Below are 21,906 nucleotides of genomic sequence, written 5' to 3' on the forward strand. Positions count from 1 at the left end.
ACGTGTGGATAGTTTTAGGTCAAAGTAGCTTTGTTTTTAGGCTGTCCGTCCTCTTTAGCTTTGGCGGCAGCGATGGCGGCGCTGAATAAATATTCTTCAGATCCTTTCCCAACAAGGTGATCGACCTATGGTTAGGGATGAATTTGAAAATCAGTCTGTTCAAGTAAGGATGTTGTGGCGGCGGCATCTTTGTAATGGACTTGTGTCCTCGGGCCCCTCCATTGCGACGGCGTTTGCTCCAGCACCGACGCGGAGCTTGGGAGGTAGTCTGGGAGTGGATGCAGATTGTGGTCTACATCGTCGGCATCTGGAAGATGGTGGATCGTGTGCTGGGTTCATGGTTCGTGGATGGCAGGTGTGGTTTCCTCCTTCGACGTCTTAGTCATGTAGGGGTGCCAGATCTAGAGTTCGATGGCATGTCCGTGGTGTTACCTCGGTCTAATTCGTTCAATGGTAATGATTTCACCTTTGGTGAGCTACCTTGAAGGTCCGCAAAGCTGCATTTCTTGGCCAGTGTTTCTTTGTGCAAAATCTAGCGCTTTGTTATCTCTTTATTTTTGTTAGGTTAGTGTTTACATAATTTGTACTGCGATCTTTATATGAAATAAATGAGACACGTATTATACAATTTTAAAAAATACAACGGATTTATAGCAACCGGTCGACCATGTGCAGCGTCTTGGCATCCATGGCCGCTGGTATTGCAAGTTTGTATATCATTGGTCGAGAGCGCTGACCACGGTTCAGCTCTCCCTATCTCTCCTGTCTACCCACTTATAATTAGCGCTAATTCCTCACCGCTGGATCTCAGCCATCTCCGTGCCCCAGTCAACCGCTCCCTCTCCCCTCAACTATATTTTAGGTCAATCATGTGCCTCTAGCCGGCCATGGCTGTTGATGATGCTACTTGCTTCATAACATAATGCACTGTCAGCCAATGACTCGTCTTTTCTTTTTTTTTTGAACCGGGCATTACCCCTTTCCATTACTGCAACATAACGGAAATACAGCAGTTCAAAAAAAAGGAGAAAAGGGGAAGCGAGTCCAACGCATCGCCGGGAAAACCCGGGAAACCCACTGTGAGCACTCGCCATCGAGATTACTCACCACGGGGCGAAAACCCGACGACACCTAATCACAGTAGCTAGTATCCAAGGCCTAAAGCCCCAAAAGAACACAAGACATAAAGCTCGCACACAGCAGAGCAACAAAGTTCAAACCCACGTAAGGGGGGGAGGTAACTCAAAATAGCTTTTTGAACCATGGAGCAGCATCTCCAGCAGATCACCACGTCGCCTCATCCTGGTTCGCCGCGCAGATTCTTATTATCATCGACGCGTTGTCTTTTCTTTCTTTTCTATCTTCTCAGTCTTGATAAAGCATCTGCAAATCGCGAAGAGCAGCAGGAAACTCTGCATCTCCGATCCAGCCATCCACCCTCCCCACAGAGTCGATAATCAAGAGAGCGGGAGAATGGAAGGCGCGACCCAGCTTGTGTCCATCGTCGGGCAGCTGGTGGGTAAGGAGTACCGGCAGCTCCGCGGCGTGAGTGCCCAGGTGGCTGAGCTGAGCGACGAGCTGGAAACCATGAAAGCCATCCTCCGCATGCTGTCCGAAGCAGAAGAGGACGCCGTGGACCACTTCATCCGGGTGTGGATGAAGCAGGTGCGCGAGCTCGCCTACGACGCCGAGGACTGCGTGCACCTCTACATCTTCCGCATCCGGTGCCGGTCCAGAGACCGCTTCCTCGTGTGGTCCAAACGCATGCTGGGTACGCTTTCTTCTCGCCGCCAGCTTGCTCGAGAGATCAAGGCACTCCGCGCCCGTGCTGTCGTGATCAGCGAGCGCCAGGAACGCTACGGGCTCAGCCGTGAGGTGCTGAGGCGCTCTACTTCTCCTTCCGCTTCAGCGCCGCTGCTCGGCCATGCGCTCAGGCCGGTACCAAACGACCCTGACCATCTAGTCGGCATCACGGAGCAGGCTACCAGACTGGCCGCCATGGTGAAGGCGGTGAGTGACAATGACATGACGCTCAAGGTTTTTTCCGTCGTGGGATTCGGGGGGCTCGGGAAGACTACGCTGGCGATGGAGGTGTGCCGGCAGTTGGAGGCCGACTTCCAAGGCCAAGCTCAAGTGTCTGTGTCCCAGGCGTTCCGCGACACGAAAGATTTGGAGGGATTACTGAAGCGCATACTTCTTCAAATCGTCAAGCCACGAAAGATAGGCATCAACGACGACGATGAACAAGATCCACTGGATGGCATCGACATCATGCGTGTAGACAAGCTTACCGACAAGCTCGAGGAGGTTCTCGAGGACATGAGGTAAGTATAAAACACTACACACAAACTATCTATATAGTACAGTATATCTCTATATATTTATTAGATCATGAGAGTTTCTCCAAGCGTTTTCTCCCCTTCCCCTTGGCGGCTGGACAAACTCTCCCCTCCAGACTTTACCAGCGAGCTTGTGGATTTGTCTCCCCTCTGTTTGCCGCTCTGGCGGCCGGTTGCAAGGAGCGGAAGTCCGGTGCCTTGACTCCAGCTAGTAGTTTACGTTAGAGTTTTTAATCCTTGCAGGTGCGACGTTCGGGCGGATGACGACACTTCTTCTTCGAGTTTGTCTTTCGGGTTTTGATCCTCCGATCCTTGAGCTCATCCATGGACATAGTCAACAGAGCTCCGGTGAAATCACGTTGCCTCCTTGGGACGGCAAGGTTACGATTTCTCTTGTGGGTGCGCGATCGGCGAGATTTGGTGTCAGTTGCTTCGGATCTTGAATCTATTCAAGGGTTCAACGGCGATGACTGCGGCTCCAGGGAATTGGTTCTTAGAGACACGTGCACAAATACTTTCCAACTGTCATCGACAAGGCCAAGCCGACTTCGTCAGGGGAGCGGTGAAAAAACAGCGCGTCAGCCAGACATAGTTTAAAAAACCGGACCGGACCGGCGGTCGAACTGGAAAACCGGAACCGGCAGCCTCATCGTGTTTTTAAGCTAATAAGACCGATATGCAATCAAACCGGAAAAAACCGATCGAACCGGCCGGTTTTCTGGAAAACCAGTGAAAAAACCGGGTAGTTGAACTGGGAAAAACCAGGAAAAAAGTTTGAATAGTAATTGGGAAAGTGGGATTCGATCTAATGGCATGTGAGCAGTAGGCGGGGCCTGCCCATGGCCCAATAACTAACTTGGTTGTGCTACTTTGTTGTCCACTACATGGTTATAATTTTATTTTACCATTGTTTCACTCTATATTAGCACATATATTAATCAATATATATTATTTTATTTCTTAAATAACCAACAATTGAACCGGTGAACCGACAGTCCGACCGGTAAAAACCTGAATCGACAACCTTTCCGGTTCGACTTCCTGTTCGGATTTTTAAACTATGCAGCCAGAGAGGACCATCCCCGACGGTAAACTGTTAAAGATGGAGGTAGCAGTATACAATCATCCGCAGTTGATTTCGTGAGGATAGTTCTAGTCATTTCCCGTTTTCCAAGATAACGCCAGCCCATCAGAAATCGGCCGTTCTGTTCGCCCTGGTTGAGCGATCGGCGATTGCTCTACCCGCCGTCGCCAACTTGACGTGGCCCACCGGCTCCGCCGTCGTTGAACTCGCCGCCGCATCCCTGTTTCCCAACGCGCTCCCGCCACCACCCTCCGTGGGTGCTTGACCTGGACCGTTGGACGCCCGTCGACCTAGCCGCCGCTTCCTGGCACCTCTGGCCGCGCCTCCCACAAGGCCACACGCATCGCCCTCACTTGTCCATGTCCTAGTCGGTACAGTACATGCCACTTCCCAAAAGAAAAATATAGTACAGATTGCAACGTCTCCCACCTTCTCTGGCTTTGGTATGGTGATTAATCACTCAACTCCTGGTCGATGGTGATGCTGTATTTTGGTTGATCGATGGAGTCCGTCGATTGGTAGCTTCTGAAATACTAGCTACATCTAATTTTCCTAGTCGGCGTCCGACGGTAGTGTCCATGAACTCGTTCAACTGTGCCGTACCGCTGAGCGCTCGGTCCACCAGCATGGCGGGAGGGAGAGGAAGCCTCGTCAAGGAAGATGATGTGGGCCGTGAGTGCATGCTGCAGTCGACGAACACGGTCGACAGTGTAAACGCGACGAGGCGGCCGTCGGAATCCTAGCCGGCGGGTGCCTGCATGCATGCGGCGGAGCGAAAAAGGGGAAGAGAACGAACGGGTTCGCTTGGTCGGGAGGCCGGCTAATTTTTCTCTCTACCTAAATTACCCTAAAATAGCTCTTCAAAAATACATAGTGTTTCGTTTCATGCAAGGCAAATTTTTTTGTTACACACCCTAATTGCTAGACGCACCCCCCCCCCCCCCCCCCAGTGTCGCCTCACCCCTGTCACCGCCACCCACGTCGACCATGTCACAGTCGCGACCTCCTCGTGGAAGCTTCTGTGATGAGATCGAAGAGGGCCATGCTGAGAGAGAGTTCTGAGAGAGGGGTGGGAGCACACGGAGTGGGTCGAGGATGAGGCACACCTTAAGGCTAAATCAGCCGTCGCCACGCCCACCTCCGCGCCACCCTCGAGTACTTGGACCACATGTCGATTGCCACACCACAAAAATGGTCGCCACACTCACTTCATCCCTCAAGAATGTGGCCTTATTACCTCGCATCCAGGACACTCAAGCATTCGTCGACCGCATGGCCGCAGAAGTCACGTGTTTAATATGGAAGAGCTCGTAGTTTACCAAGAGGATCAGGAGCTCATAGTTTACCAGAGAATCGTTGTATTCCTTCTTGAAATCTATGTTGAAATCGATGTTTACTATGGTACTAAAAAACTTCCATTATTGAGGTGGTGAATGAAATTGAATTGAAGTCTGAATCAAATGCATTCTGATTTTTGGATTTTTTGGAAGAACCATTGTAATCAATGACAAGTCGAACTCAGAATGGCCCACACAAACCTAGATGTTACCGAGTTTTTCATTTGTTACACAGCATCGAGAATCCCTGTTGAGAATTATCGAATATTTATGGTCTAAAACTACAAAGGAAACAACTTAATCCTGGCATCAGTTCACGTAATAATTTAAGGATCATTGCTCGCCACGGAAGAAAGCATATCCAACAAGACATATTGTGGAAATAGCTCTCGCAACACCCCTATCTTAACATTAGCATATTGACATCAGATTTTTAACATGAAAAGCCCCCAAATTGGGACGGAAAACCATGGACGAAGCGACCCAAATCTTCTTCCGCATTATCAAATGGTGGGTATAAAAAGTTCTTTTGTAGGTAGCACTAGATGCAATCGTACATCAAGATCTCTACATCATGGTTAGCAACAACAAGATTTTGGGTTACAAGAGCTAGGGATTGGTGGAACCGCAACCTGAAGGAGACAAGGTGGTGGATCTGAACTTCATGACCTTGGGGGTTAGATCCCTTTGCTTGATGGAAAAATCCTTCCTTCAATTGTTCTCTCCTTCCCATTCTCTCTTGCTTTTCTCTTCTCTTATTGAATGGAGGCTAAAACTCAAACACCTACCTCTGCTTGGTGGCTGCTGGAGGGGAGGCTAGACACCCCCCTTCCCACACATATAAAATTCAAAATGGCACTAGGTAATAACCTTAATGGTTAGTTGGCTCTTGCATAGTTTTGAGTTGCCTAAAACCTTCAAATGGCCATACCCCCACAACCCTCATCAGTAGGATATGCCAAGCATTCTACCCCTCTGACTCATGAGGGGGGCACTGCCATGCGACGGTCATGATATCAAAATCATTCTTGTCGGTATGGATCTTCTCAAGTTGTAGCAACTTGGAGTTCACAACATCTCACATCCAACAGTACCTCACACCAATGCATTTGGATCGAGAGTGATTGCTTGAATTTTTGGCAAGGTGAATAACACTTTGACTGTCGTAAAATAGAACATACTTATCTTGCTTCACATCAAGCTCTTGCAAGAAGTTCTTCATCAATATCACTTGTTTGCAACCATCAACCGCAACTACATACTTAATTTTCTGGTTGACATAGAAACACATTTCTGCAATCTTGATTGCCATGACAATGCTCCTCTACACAAGTCATCGGGTATCCAAAGGTGGACTTCCTACAATCAATGTCATTAGCATAATCTTCATTTGTAAATCCTTGCAATGCAGGATCACTGCTTCCAAAGCATAAACATGACATAGAAGTTCCTTTGAGATACCTAAGAATTCACTTCATTGCTTTGCTATAAGCTTTACATGGCTTTGCCATGAACCGGCTAACAACTCCAACTGCATAGGCAATATCAAACCAAGTGCACATCATGGCGTACATTAAAGTGCCCACCATAAATTGGTGTGGTATTTTATTCATTTATTATTTCTCCTTCTTGATTGTAGGACATTTTGTAGCAGTTAATTTGTGATGCATTGCAAGCAGAGAGTTCATAACTTTTGCATCCTTCATATTGAACCTTTCAAGTACTTTCTCAATGTATCTTTCATGCGAGAGCGGAAACAACTTCTTTGATCTTCATGCCAAATATTTGCTTAGCTGGTCCCGAATCATTCACATCAAATGATTTACTCGGTGCCCTTCTTAAGGAGAGCAATCATCTTTGTGTCATTTCCAACAATCAAAATTTCATGAACATATAGCAAGAGAGTAATAAAACCACCCTCGACGTACCTCTTCATAAAAACACAATGATTAGGTTATGCTTTATGATAATCTAGCCCGGTCATAAAAGACCCAAAATTCTTATACCACTGTCGAGGAGTTTACTTCAAGTCATGCAAACACTTCTTCAATTTGCAAACTAAGTGCTCCTTGACTGCAACCATGGACACACGCACACACATGTAACCATGTAAGAATGTTGACATCACATGAACTTGCTCAATTTCCATGTCCATGGTACCAGCCATCCGAAACACAATTCATATTGAAGACATCTTGAACAATGGAGAAGATATTTCATCAAAGTCGATACCCTTTTTTAGTGAAACATTTCACACCCAATCTAGATTTATACCTTGGATATGAGCTGATTTATTCAGTCTTCACTCTATAATCTGTCACATTAATTTTCCTTGGACTACGCGATGTATGAGTTGTCACATGATCCACCACTTCATTATTTGCACCCCGAATCTTACTCACATATGCACCTCCGTTAAGTATCCGGATTTCCATGGCTCTCCGAGGAGGAACCACCATCAGTTCTAGCTTTGTTTGGAGGTTCAACCTATAACCAGTCACCATACTTGAGATCCTTGTCCTCATGAACACCTGCACCAGTCTTTGTAGTCTTGGCCAATCAGAACACACACTTTACAGAATCGAGCCAATTTCTCATATCTACTAAAGAACATTTATCGCTCTTTACCACGGACTATACTGACCCACTTTGTTAGGTTGCCGCACATCATGACAAACACGAACATAATCTCCACATGAATTGGCATTCAACTGCATCTCTAGAATTTGCCTTGCGTTTCTCAGAAGTTTTTTTGGCAAGTTCCTTTTTGAAAAACCATCCGGGAGCCGCTGGAATTATAGCCAAACTGGCATATGCACTATGTTCACATCTTCCACAGTACTAAAGTCATCATATGGACTTAACAACACTGACCAGCTCCTGAATAACTAAGACCCCTGTAGCAGCATCCTTTACCAATCGCCAGGGCAGGCTACCTGGACAACAAATAGGTTAGGATCGACGGGGCGGAAGCAAATTTCCTACACCGGATTCCATGTTGCACGCATGTCCTTGTAGAAAGTGCCTTGACTGGTTTTTTTATCTATATGAACCCTAGATAGGGCAAGCCATCTCACACTCTCCTTCAAGGCTGGATCATTGCCATCACAACATCGTCGAAGGCTTCATCCTTCAGATCAAGCTGATTGAAAAACTCACCCAGATCACCCTTGGTGGCGCAACCACCGCCTGAAGTTCTTCTTCTTGTCGGTCTCCCCCTTCTTCCCAGATTTGACCCTTTTTGGTACAAAGGCCTTGCCGACGAAAGGTTCATTTGGGCCATATAAGAGCTCAATAGGGGGTCCAAGGTTAATACTCTTCCACAAATCAAGGATGGCAAAGCCCTCGGCGAGCTGTTGCATGTCGTTTTCTGCAGCAGGGTTCAAGTCAAATTAGAAGCACTGCTCGAGGAAGATGATGGAGGGAAGCATCGGGGAAGTCATAGTCATTGTCATTGATGCTATAAGCTCAAGCACCATGGTGATCGTGAAACATCGATGATTAATACACCACCAATCCCATGATCAACTCCGAACCATGGAATATAGTAGAGGGTTGTGTGGTGCTCGAAGGAATCTCAATGGTGATAAAAGTGATGTGGTGGGTTTACCCAAATTCAGGCCACTCGGTGGTTTCTAGACCTACGTCCTCCCTACCGGGGTTTATAGACCAATGAGTACATTACAATGGTGTAGATCTAATTTACGAAGACCCAGCTTAAATGTAGGTTGCCTCTGAAGTTGATGATCTCATGGCAGAGGTCCATATGTTTCTCATATAGGTAGATGGATGCTAGTTGTGGTAGCTATCTCCGGGGGATACGGTATGAGCAACTGATCCCAGTATTAATATGGAGAACATATATCCTATAATAACCAGATCCCAACATGGCATACCCGTCCTTATCCTCTTAGAGTGCCTACTCGAGCACAGCGGGTGAGTGACTCGAGAGTTCTAGACACTCTTTCAGGTGATTCGGTCCACGGACTCCCATAGGGTACCCTCCTGGACTAGGTATCCTTACTCACCGACATCCCCCTTGTGTACAATAGAAATATGTTCTGTTTGGTGGACTTGGTGAAGGACCAAAATACATGCATGGATTAGTAGTGACTTGAGATTATTTCTCCTAAAAAATATAGAAAAGTGAAAATTGTACAAAGAATTTGGGATTTAGTATAGCACTGTATTTGTTTCATTTATAAACGATTTTAGATGATGCTTTTGGAGTGTAGAAAGCATATTTTATATTTTATATTTCTAAATAGTTCTCCTTCCTATATTTTAAAATGAGTTTTGGCTTTCAGCTTGGCAATCACACGAAAAAAAATACATTCTCAATGGAAAGAAAAATCATTATTCACTTCCAAAGATCCTCCTATGACTAAAGTTTTATCTTTGACCTATCCAAAAAAATATGCATCATTTGTTCTCCATCTCAATTCATCTAAAATATAGAAGAGACAACAAGGTGTTGGTGCTGGATGAAGTATCATTGTAATATGGTGCACTTTGGTATTATGAAATTATGTAGTCTAATTAATAAGTGCTAAATACAAGTGGTTGTACTCGCTGTACTAGTTCAGAAAAAGGAGCAGCTTATATTAGGTATTCTGGCAACTAAGGGGAACTAAAGGTATACTTAATAATTTTATGCAGCTGTGTAATTACTATGGTAGAAAACAAAAATGTTTTAACACCCATTATCTTATGTCTCGAAAACAAATAATTAGCCAATATCGCATCTCTGTAGATGCCCTTAAGATACCATGTTTCTGTCATTAAGCAAGATATATTCATAATGAAGGTAGATATTGCTTTTCACGCATCCTAATTAATAAGGAATTCTGTTTGCAAACCTAGGTACCTCATTGTGGTCGATGATGTATGGACAATACCAACATGGGATGCAATCAAATCCAAGTTGCCAGAGAACAACAAGGTAAGCAGAATCATTGTGACCACTCGGTTAGAGACCGTGGCCACATCATGTAGTGAAGCTAGTAGTGTTGATGAAGACTGCATTTATTTGATGGAGCCCCTCAATTTGGAGGACTCTAAGAAGTTGTTCCTCAGCAGAGTATTTGGTCCCAAGGATGCCTCTTGCCCCAAGGGCCTGGAAACTGAAATGCACAAAATTTTGAAAAAATGCGGTGGGCTGCCAATGGCCATTATTAGCATTGCCGGCCTCTTGGCAAGCCATAAACAGTCCGAGAGCAAAGATATGTGGGAAAGAATTCGCAAATCGATTGGGTCTCACATGGAAAGCCACCATACCCTTGAAGGGATGACAGACATAGTTACTCTCAGCTATAACCACCTACATCATTACCTCGAGGTTTGCATGATGTACCTCAGTATTTTCCCAGAGGATTATGCCATTTCAAAGGATCGTCTCCTAAAAATATGGGTCGCTGAAGGATTGGTTGCTGAGGTCTGGGGTTTGACCTTGATGGAGGTTGCAGAAGCTTACTACAAGGAGTTGGTGAGTAGAAGCATGATTGATCGGTCCGGTGAAGTAGTTACCTTCTATGATGGGAGGGTGGAGATGTGCCGGGTACACGACATGATGCTCGAGGTCCTGGTGTCCAAATCCTTGGAGTGTAACTTTGTTAGCCTGGTAGGTGGTCTGCATGAAGGGATGCCGTATGATAGGATTCGCCGCCTATCCATCCACGGCGGAGAAGAGGCCGAGGATTCTCCATAGAACACAACTGCAGCGTGGGATAGCCGGATGAATGGCGTCGAGGAGATGAAGATGGTGAAGGAAATATGGCCTAGAGGCAATAATAAAGTTATTATTTATTTCCTTATTTCATGATAAATGTTTATTATTCATGCTAGAATTGTATTAACCGGAAACATAATACATGTGTGAATACATAGACAAACATAGTGTCACTAGTATGCCTCTACTTGACTAGCTCGTTAATCAAAGATGGTTATGTTTCCTAACCATGGACAAAGAGTTGTTATTTGATTAACGGGCTCACATCATTAGTTGAATGATCTGATTGACATGACCCATTCCATTAGCTTAGCACCCGATCGTTTAGTATGTTGCTATTGCTGTCTTCATGACTTATACATCTTCCTATGACTATGAGATTATGCAACTCCCGTTTGCCGGAGGAACACTTTGTGTGCTACCAAACGTCACAACGTAACTGGGTGATTATAAAGGAGCTCTACATGTGTCTCCAAAGATACATGTTGGGTTGGCGTATTTCGAGATTAGGATTTGTCACTCCGATTGTCGGAGAGGTATCTCTGGGCCCTCTTGGTAATGCACATCACTTAAGCCTTGCAAGCATTGCAGCTAATGAGTTAGTTGCGAGATGATGTATTACGGAACGAGTAAAGAGACTTGCCGGTAACGAGGTTGAACTAGGTATTGGATACCGACGATCGAATCTCGGGCAAGTAACATACCGATGACAAAGGGAACAACGTATGTTGTTATGCGGTCTGACCGATAAAGATCTTCGTAGAATATGTAGGAGCCAATATGAGCATCCAGGTTCCGCTATTGGTTATTGACCGGAGACGTGTCTCGGTCATGTCTACATTGTTCTTGAACCCGTAGGGTCCGCACGCTTAAGGTTTCGATGACAGTTATATTATGAGTTTATGAGTTTTGATGTACCGAAGGAGTTCGGAGTCCCGGATGAGATCGGGGACATGACGAGGAGTCTCGAAATGGTCGAGACATAAAGATCGATATATTGGACGACTATATTTGGACTTCGAAAAGGTTCCCAGTGATTCGGGTATTTTTCGGAGTACCGGAGAGTTACGGGAATTCGCCGGGAGAAGTACTGGGCCTTATTGGGCCATACGGGAAAGAGAGACGGGCTGCCTAGGGCAGGCCGCGCGCCCCCCAAGGCCTAGTCCGAATTGGACTAGGGGGAGGGGCTGCGCCCCCTTCTTCCTTCCCTTCTCCCTTCCCCTTCCTTGTCTCCTACTCCTACTACATGGAAGGAATCCTAGTTGGACTAGGAAAGGGGGAATCCTACTCCCGGTGGGAGTAGGACTCCCTAGGGCGCGCCATAGAGAGGGCCGGCCCTCCCCTCCTCCACTCCTTTATATACGGGGGCAGGGGGCACCCCATAGACACACAAGTTGATCTTCGTGATCGTTCCTTAGCCGTGTGCGGTGCCCCTTCCACGATATTACACCTCGGTCATATTGTAGCGGTGCTTAGGCGAAGCCCTGCGATAGTAGAACATCAAGATCGTCACCACGCCATCGTGCTGACGGAACTCCTCCCCGAAGCTTTGCTGGATCGGAGCCCGGGGAGCGTCATCGAGCTGAACGTGTGCAGAACTCGGAGGTGCCGTCCGTTCGGTGCTTGGATCGGTCGGATCAGGAAGACGTACGACTACTTCCTCTACGTTGTGTCAACGCTTCCGCTTCGGTCTACGAGGGTACGTAGACAACACTCTCCCATCTCGTTGCTATGCATCACCATGATCTTGCGTGTGCGTAGGAATTTTTTTTGAAATTACTACGTTCCCCAAAGTGGCATCCGAGCCTAGGTTTTTATGGTTTGATGTTATATGCACGAGTAGAACACAAATGAGTTGTGGGCGATATAAGTCATACTGCTTACCAGCATGTCATACTTTGGTTCGGCGGTATTGTTGGATGAAGCGGCCCGGACCGACATTACGCGTACGCTTACGCGAGACTGGTTCTACCGCCGTGCTTTGCACACAGGTGGCTGGCGGGTGTCAGTTTCTCCAACTTTAGTTGAACCGAGTGTGGCTACGCCCGGTCCTTGCGAAGGTTAAAACAGCACCAACTTGACAAACTATCGTTGTGGTTTTGATGCGTAGGTAAGATTGGTTCTTGCTTAAGCCCGTAGCAGCCACGTAAAACTTGCAACAACAAAATAGAGGATGTCTAACTTGTTTTTGCAGGGCATGTTGTGATGTGATATGGTCAAAACGTGATGAGATATAAGTTGTTGTATGAGATGATCATGTTTTGTTGAAGTTATCGGCCACTGGCAAAAGCCTTATGGTTATCTCTTTATTGCATAAGATGCAAGCCCAAATAATTGCTTTACTTTATCGCTATGCGATAGCAATAGTTGCAAGAGCAATAGTTGGTGAGACGACCATGTGACGACATATTGATATAGATCAAGATGATGGAGATCATGGTGTCATGCCGGTGATGATGGAAATCATGACGATGCTTTGGATATGGAGATCAAAGGCACAAGATGATGATGGCCATATCATGTCACATATTTTGATTGCATGTGATGTTTATCTTTTATGCATCTTATCTTGCTTTGATTGACGGTAGCATTATAAGATGATTCCTCACTAAATTTCAAGATAAAAGTGTTCTCCCTGAGTATGCACCGTTGCCAAAGTTCGTCGTGCCCAGACACCACGTGATGATCGGGTGTGATAAGCTCTACATCCATCTACAACGGGTGCAAGCCAGTTTTGCACACGCAGAATACTCAGGTTAAACTTGACGAGCCTAGCATATGCAGATATGGCCTCGGAACACGGAGACCGAAAGGTCGAGCATGAATCATATAGTAGATATGATCAACATAGTGATGTTCACCAATGAAACTACTCCATCTCACGTGATGATCGGACATGGTTTAGTTGATTTGGATCACGTGATCACTTAGAGGATTAGAGGGATGTCTATCTAAGTGGGAGTTCTTAAGTAATATGATTAAATTGAACTTAAATTTATCATGAACTTAGTCCTGGTAGTATTTTGCAAATTATGTTGTAGATCAATAGCTCGTGTTGTTGCTTCCCTGTGTTTATTTTATATTCCTAGAGAAAATTGTGTTGAAAGATGTTAGTAGCAATGATGCGGATTGGATCCGTGATCTGAGGTTTATCCTCATTGCTGCACAGAAGAATTATGTCCTTGATGCACCGCTAGGTGACAGACCTATTGCAGGAGCAGATGCAGACGTTATGAACGTTTGGCTAGCTCAATATGATGACTACTTGATAGTTTAGTGCACCATGCTTAATGACTTAGAATCGGGACTTTAAAGACGTTTTGAACGTCATGGACCATATGAGATGTTCCAGAAGTTGAAGGTAATATTTCAAGAAAATACCCGAGTTGAGAGATATGAAGTCTCCAACAAGTTCTATAGCTAAAAGATGGAGGAGAATCGCTCAACTAGTGAGCATGTGCTCAGATTGTCTGGGTACTACAATCGCTTGAATCAAGTGGGAGTTAATCTTCCAGATAAGATAGTGATTGACAGAATTCTCTAGTCACCATCACCAAGTTAGTAGAACTTCGTGATGAACTATAATATGCAAGGGATAACGGAAACAACTCCCAAGCTCTTCGTGATGCTGAAATCAACGAAGGTAGAAATCAAGAAAAACATCAAGTGTTGATGGTTGACAAGACCACTAGTTTCAAGAAAAGGGCAAAGGGAAGAAGGAGAACTTCAAGAAGAACGGCAAGCAAGTTGCTGCTCAAGTGAAGAAGCCCAAGTCTGATCCTAAGCCTGAGACTAAGTGCTTCTGCTGCAAAGGGACTGGTCACTGGAAGCGGAACTACCCCAAGTATTTGGCGGATAAGAAGGATGGCAAAGTGAACAAAGGTATATTGGATATACATGTTATTGATGTGTGCTTTACTAGTGTTTATAGAAACCCCTCGGTATTTGATACTGGTTCAGTTGCTAAGAGTAGTAACTCGAAACAGGAGTTGCAGAATAAACAGAGACTAGTTAAGGGTGAAGTGACGATGTGTGTTGGAAGTAGTTCCAAGATTGATATGATCATCATCGCACACTCCCCTATACTTTCAGGATTAGTGTTGAACCTAAATAAGTGTTATTTGGTTTTTGCGTTGAGCATGAATATGATTTGATCATGTTTATTGCAATACGGTTATTCATTAAAGTCAGAGAATAATTGTTGTTCTGTTTACATGAATAAAACCTTCGATGGTCATACACCCAATGAAACAAGTTCGTTGGATCTCGATCGTAGTGATACACATATTCATAATATTGAAACCAAAAGATGCAAAGTTAATAATGATAGTGCAACTTATTTGTGGCACTGCCGTTTAAGTCATATTGTTGTAAAGCGCATGAAGAAACTCCATGCTGATGGGCTTTTGGAATCACTTGATTATGAATCACTTGATGCTTGCGAACCATGCCTTATGGGCAAGATGACTAAAACGCCGTTCTCCGGAACAATGAAGCAAGCAACAGATTTGTTGGAAATCATACATACTGATGTATGTGGTCCGATGAATATTAAGGCTTGTAGCAGGTATCATTATTTTCTGACCTTCACAGATGATTTGAGCAGATATGGGTATATCTACTTGATCAAACATAAGTCTGAAACATTTGAAAAGTTCAAAGAATTTCAGAATGAAGTGGAAAATTATCGTGACAAGAAAATAAAGTTTCTACGATCTGATCGTGGAGACAAATATTTGAGTTGCGAGTTTGGTCTTCAATTAAAACAATGTGGAATAGTTTCACAAACTCATGCCACCTGGAACACCACAGCATAATGGTGCGTCCGAACATCATAACCGTACTTTATTGGATATAGTACAATCTATGATGTCTCTTACCGATCTACCACTATCGTTTTTGAGGTTATGCATTAAAGACAGCTGCATTCACGTTAAAAAGGGCACCATCTAAGTCCGTTGAGGCGACACAATCTGAACTGTGGTTTGGCAAGAAACCAAAGTTGTCGTTTCTTAAAGTTTGGGATTGTGATGCTTATATAAAAAGGTTTCATCCTGATAAGCTCAAACCCAAATCGGAGAAGTGCGTCTTCATAGGATACCCAAAGGAAACTGTTGGGTACACCTTCTATCACAGATCCGAAGGCAAGACATTCGTTGCTAAGAATGGATCCTTTCCAGAGAAGGAGTTTCTCTCGAAAGAAGTGAGTGGGAGGAAAGTAGAAAACTTGATAAGGTAATTGTACCTTCTCCCTTATTGGAAAGTAGTTCATCACAAAAATCTGTTCTTGTGACTACTACACCAATTAGTGAGGAAGCTAATGATGATGATCATGTAACTTCAGATCAAGTTACTACCTAATCTCGTAGGTAAACCAGAGTGAGATCCGCACCAGAGTGGTACGATAATCCTGTTCTGGAAGTCATGTTACTAGACCATGACGAACTTGCGAACTATGAGGAAGCGATGATGAGCCCAGATTCCGCGAAATGGTTTGAGGCCATGAAATCTGAGATATAATCCATGTATGAGAACAAAGTTTGGACTTTGGTTGACTTGCCCGATGATCAGCAAGCAATTGAGAATAAATGGATCTTCAAGAGGAAGACGGACACTGATAGTAGTGTTACTATCTACAAAGCTAGAATTGTCGCAAAAGGTTTTCGACAAGTTTAAGGTGTTGACTACAATGAGAGTTTCTCACTCGTATCTATGCTTGAGTCTGTCCGAATCATGTTAGTAATTGCCGCATTTTATGGAATCTGGCAAATGTATAAACAAAATTGCATTCCTTAATGGATTTATTAAAGAAGAGTTGTATATGATGCAACCAGAAGGTTTTGTCAATCCGAAAGGTGCTAACAAAATGTGCAAGCTCCAGTGATTCATCTGTGGACTGGTGCAAGCATCTCGGAGTTGGAATATACGCTTTGATGAGTTGATCAAAGCATATAGTTTTATACAGACTTGCGGTGAAGTCTGTATTTACAAGAAAGTGAGTGGGAGCACTACAGCATTTCTGATAAGTATATGTGAATGACATATTGTTGATCGGAAATAATGTAGAATTATTCTGTAAAAGCATAAAGGAGTGTTTGAAAGGAGTTTTTCAAAGAAAGACTTCGGTGAAGCTGCTTACATATTGAGCTTCAAGATCTATAGAGATAGATCAAGACGCTTGATAAGTTTTTTCAATGAGTACATACCTTAACAAGATTTTGAAGTAGTTCAAAATGGAGCAGTCAAAGAAAGTGTTCTTGCCTGTATTACAAGGTGTGAAGTTGAGTAAGACTCAAAGCCCGATCACGGCAGAAGATAGAAAGAGAATGAAAGTCATTCCCTATGCCTTGGCCATAGGTTCTATAAAGTATGTCATGTTGTGTACCAGATCTATTGTATACCCTGCACTGATTTGGCAAGGGAGTACAATAGTGATCTAGGAGTAGATCACTGGACAGCGGTCAGAATTATCCTTAGTGAAATAAGGATATGTTTCTCGATTATGGACGTGACAAAAAGGTTTGTCGTAAAGGGTTACGTCGATGCAAGTTTTTGACACTGATCCAGATGATTCTAAGTCTCAATCTGGATACATATTGAAAGTGGGAGCAAATAGCTAGAGTAGCTCCGTGCAGAGCATTGTAGACATAGAATTTTGCAAAATACATATGGATCTGAATTTGGCAGGCCCGTTGACTAAATTTCTCTCACAAGCAAAACATGATCACTCTTTGGGTGTTAATCACATAGCGATGTGAACTAGATTATTGAATCTAGTAAACCCTTTGGGTGTTAGTCACATGGAGATGTGAACCAATCACATAAAGATGTGAACTATTGGTGTTAATCACATAGCGATGTGAACTAGATTATTGACTCTAGTGCAAGTGGGAGACTGAAGGAAATATGCCCTAGAGGCAATAATAAAGTTATTATTTATTTCCTTATTTCATGATAAATGTTTATTATTCATGCTAGAATTGTATTAACCGGAAACATAATACATGTGTGAATACATAGACAAACAGAGTGTCACTAGTATGCCTCTACTTGACTAGCTCGTTAATCAAAGATGGTTATGTTTTCTAACCATGGACAAAGAGTTGTTATTTGATTAACAGGATCACATCATTAGTTGAATGATCTGATTGACATGACCCATTCCATTAGCTTAGCACCCGATCGTTTAGTATGTTGCTATTGCTTTCTTCATGACTTATACATCTTCCTATGACTATGAGATTATGCAACTCCCGTTTGCCGGAGGAACACTTTGTGTGCTACCAAACGTCACAACGTAACTGGGTGATTATAAAGGAGCTCTACAGGTGTCTCCAAAGGTACATGTTGGGTTGGCGTATTTCGAGATTAGGATTTGTCACTTCGATTGTCGGAGAGGTATCTCTGGGCCCTCTTGGTAATGCACATCACTTAAGCCTTGCAAGCATTGCAGCTAATGAGTTAGTTGCGAGATGATGTATTACGGAACGAGTAAAGAGACTTGCCGGTTACGAGATTGAACTAGGTATTGGATACCGACGATCGAATCTCGGGCAAGTAACATACCGATGACAAAGGGAACAACGTATGTTGTTATGCGGTCTGACCGATAAAGATCTTCGTAGAATATGTAGGAGCCAATATGAGCATCCAGGTTCCGCTATTGGTTATTGACCGGAGACGTGTCTCGGTCATGTCTACATTGTTCTCGAACTCGTAGGGTCCGCACGCTTAAGGTTTCGATGACAGTTATATTATGAGTTTATGAGTTTTGATGTACCGAAGGAGTTCGGAGTCCCGGATGAGATCGGGGACATGACGAGGAATCTCGAAATGGTCAAGACGTAAAGATCGATATATTGGACGACTATATTCAGACTTCGGAAAGGTTCCGAGTGATTCGGGTATTTTTCGGAGTACCGGAGAGTTACGGGAATTCGCCGGGAGAAGTATTGGGCCTTATTGGGCCATACGGGAAAGAGAGAGGGGCTGCCTAGGGCAGGCCGCCCCCCCCCCAAGGCCTAGTCCGAATTGGACTAGGGGGAGGGGCTGCGCCCCTTCTTCCTTCCCTTCTCCCTTCCCCTTCCTTGTCTCCTACTCCTACTACATGGAAGGAATCCTAGTTGGACTAGGAAAGGCGGAATCCTACTCCCGGTGGGAGTAGGACTCCCTAGGGCGCGCCATAGAGAGGGCCGGCCCTTCCCTCCTCCACTCCTTTATATACGGGGGCAGGGGGCACCCCATAGACACACAAGTTGATCTTCGTGATCGTTCCTTAGCCGTGTGCGGTGCCACCTTTCACGATATTACACCTCGGTTATATTGTAGCGGTGCTTAGGCGAAGCCCTGCGACAGTAGAACATCAAGATCGTCACCACGCCGTCGTGCTGACGGAACTCCTCCCCGAAGCTTTGCTGGATCGGATCCCGGGGAGCGTCATCGAGCTGAACGTGTGCAGAACTCGGAGGTGCCGTCCGTTCGGTGCTTGGATCGGTCGGATCGGGAAGACGTACGACTACTTCCTCTACGTTGTGTCAACGCTTCCGCTTCGGTCTACGAGGGTACGTAGACAACACTCTCCCATCTCGTTGCTATGCATCACCATGATCTTGCGTGTGCGTAGAATTTTTTTTGAAATTACTACGTTCCCCAACAGATGGATAATGTCCGATCACTGAGCATGTTTCGGCACCAAGATCACACGAAGTTGCTTGATCGGCTGGGCGAGTTCACCCTGCTTAGGGTACTTGACCTGGAAGACTGCACGGGCATAGAAAACAAGCATTTGAAACAAGTTTGCCGGATGTACTTACTAAGGTTTCTGAGCTTGAAAGGTACAAGTATCAATAAGATGCCTCCAGAAGTCGGTGAGCTAGCGAATCTGGAGACACTTGATGTACGTCAGACGTACCTTGAAGATCTACCGGAGACTGTGTCAATGCTACAAAAATTGGAACACCTGCTAATCAACAACAAGGGTAACATTTCCACGAAGTGTTGGATTGCCCGCAGGGGCCTGTGTAGGATGAAGGCACTACGGACGGTGAATGAAATAGTTTTTGGTTGTGATTCTGATGCTGCCAAACAGCTCGGTCAACTACAACAGTTGAGAGAGTTACGTATGGCCGTCGTCAGCGATCCCCCTAATCAGGATGCTAAGCAAAAGCTTGCTGAATCCCTGAGCAAGTTATATTCCCTCAGGTGGCTCAACGTTAGTAACCGTGGTCAACAAGAGGAATCATTGAACTTTTTACATGATGTCAAGCCGCCGCCACGGTTCCTCCAGTATCTTAGCATCGGCTCCCACATTGACAAATTGCCTGATTGGGTCGGGTCACTGAATGATCTCGTTGAGCTTTCCATTGCTTGGACATACTTTAGTGGTGACCAACTTTTCGACCCAATATGTGAGCTGCCCAAGCTGAAGTACTTGCACTTGGAGGCGTACGTCTACACGGAAAGAGCACTGGTTGCAAAAGCTGCCCGCTTTCCGGCCCTGAAGGACATGTACTTGAACTTCGATCTGGAAGGTATGGGAGTTCTCATATTTCAGAGAAGTTCAATGACAAAGCTCGAGAAACTCCACGTGAGATTTCTACGAAGAAAAACCAAGAGAGTCAAAGGCATGAAGCATTTGGCAAGTCTTAAAGAGGTGGTAATCGAAGGTAAGAAAGGAAACTGTGCATTGGTCCGTGCAGCGGAGCAACTAAAGAAAGTGAACAGGAGCCGCTCAGAAACCGATCAGATCAAGATTGCAGTGTTATACCAGTGATCACTCTATTATGCCATTCTGCTTGCTGGAAGCTGGTCTGGCTTGGTTCATTACCTGTTTCATATGTGTTGTTTGAGCAGTTTTTTCTTGTGAACTAGTATTTACTTTCTTGTAATTTGACTTCGCCAACTGGTTATCCCTACCTACCGTTGTGGTGTTATTTGCTTCTTGTGTTGTAGACCTAGCTGGGCGTCCTCGGCAGTTTAAGACTTGTGGTTGTTAGACAAGCATTATAACTGTGTAATGAAGCTGTAATTCGCGGCAATTTAGACTTGTTCTCCTCTTGGACGTTGCTTCCCCTTCATCTGTATAATTCACAAGCAAAGTTGGCTGCTTTTGTTATTGTTCATACAGGTATTGCATTAGCCTGTGGACCAAGTATAGGTTCCTTGCTAACTCAGCTATCCGGTGTGCTGCATCTCTTGATTGTACCAGGTGGGGCGGGGGTCCGACTTACACACGTTTGTGATTAGACACACACGTCCTCTGCCAAGAGAACATGCATGTGTGTGTGTGTGTGGGGGGGGGGGGGGGGGGGGGGGTAATAGCGTCAATATCCACTAGTGACTTAGATGGGTGCCTCGTTATGCTGGTTTGTTTTGTTCTTGCCAATGTGCTTGCTGATTTGCTAACTAACACATGTATGGTGAAGTGTGGCTAGAAAGCAAACAGTTATAAACAATTTTGAGAGAACAAAGTGAGGCTGCTATGGTTGGTAGGCAACGTAAGAGTATGACCATAGATTATGAACGTGTTGCTATTTCCCTCACAATTTTAGCATGAGGATATGCATATGCGTCCATTAATTAACTATAGAAACTATAGTAGGTGGTGGTAGTGGAGACGGCGGCGCGCTATCTTAGCAGGTGAGATTATTTGGTCAGTCTTCTATATTGTATTCCCCGTTCATCTAGAAGATAGTACGCTGGCTGAGCTTTCTGACGTGAGGCTAATTTTTCAGTAAATGTTGTCGATCATGCGCACCCTTTTGGAATGGCTGTTGGTAGTGCATGTTTGTTTATCATTAGTTGAGAGTGCTCGCCACCTTTGCCATACGCGGTTGTTACTGGTGCAAGTTAATTGCTTCGTATAGTATCTAAAAGCAAATGCGAGCTTTGCCACGACTGTTTTCTGTGGTCATCGTTGATTTCAACGAACAACAAACCAAGAGTTACTACCCATTGTTGTATTGAACGAACAACAAATTGAGAATTATTAAAACATCATGCATATACAAACATCTCAATTGTTGTTTGTACAGGACCAGGAACAATAATTGATAGTCACATTAAGGAAACATATACCAAACTAGAGGTCAAATAATTTCAAAACTGAAACCAGTAGCACTGTCATCAATAAAACTATAACAAAATAGTGATAGATCAGCTAACCGAACTTTGCTGATCTTAAATAAAAAAACGCCTTCCTTTCTCTCTAGCCAAGTAAGGTTTGAAGAAAATTTCCACCGTTGCAAAATGGCCAGGTATCTTTTGTGGAATGAATCGTTACACCAACGGCAATGCATACAAATACAAATTTCATGTACCAAATCATGCATGGACAGGGAAATCAGATTATCGACGAAGCTGTGAAAAAATGTGTTCCATTCGGATCAAGGAACGTACTACAAATGGCCAGGTCACCTT

General features: G+C 44.5%; 1 pseudogene across 1 annotated transcript; it reads left to right on the forward strand.

Annotated features, from left to right (window-relative positions):
* The first annotated feature begins 1,116 nt into the window (after window positions 1–1,116).
* On the forward strand, window positions 1,117–20,260 carry LOC125534514 (disease resistance protein Pik-2-like; annotated as a pseudogene). The gene is made up of 3 exons (XR_015617704.1): window positions 1,117–2,324; window positions 9,624–10,521; window positions 19,145–20,260. The product of XR_015617704.1 is annotated as a disease resistance protein Pik-2-like (transcript).
* Window positions 20,261–21,906: the final 1,646 nt, after the last annotated feature.

This window comes from Triticum urartu, chromosome 2A (assembly GCF_056163025.1).
Source record: "Triticum urartu cultivar PI428250 chromosome 2A, HENAU_Tu73, whole genome shotgun sequence".
Lineage (NCBI taxonomy): Eukaryota > Viridiplantae > Streptophyta > Magnoliopsida > Poales > Poaceae > Triticum > Triticum urartu.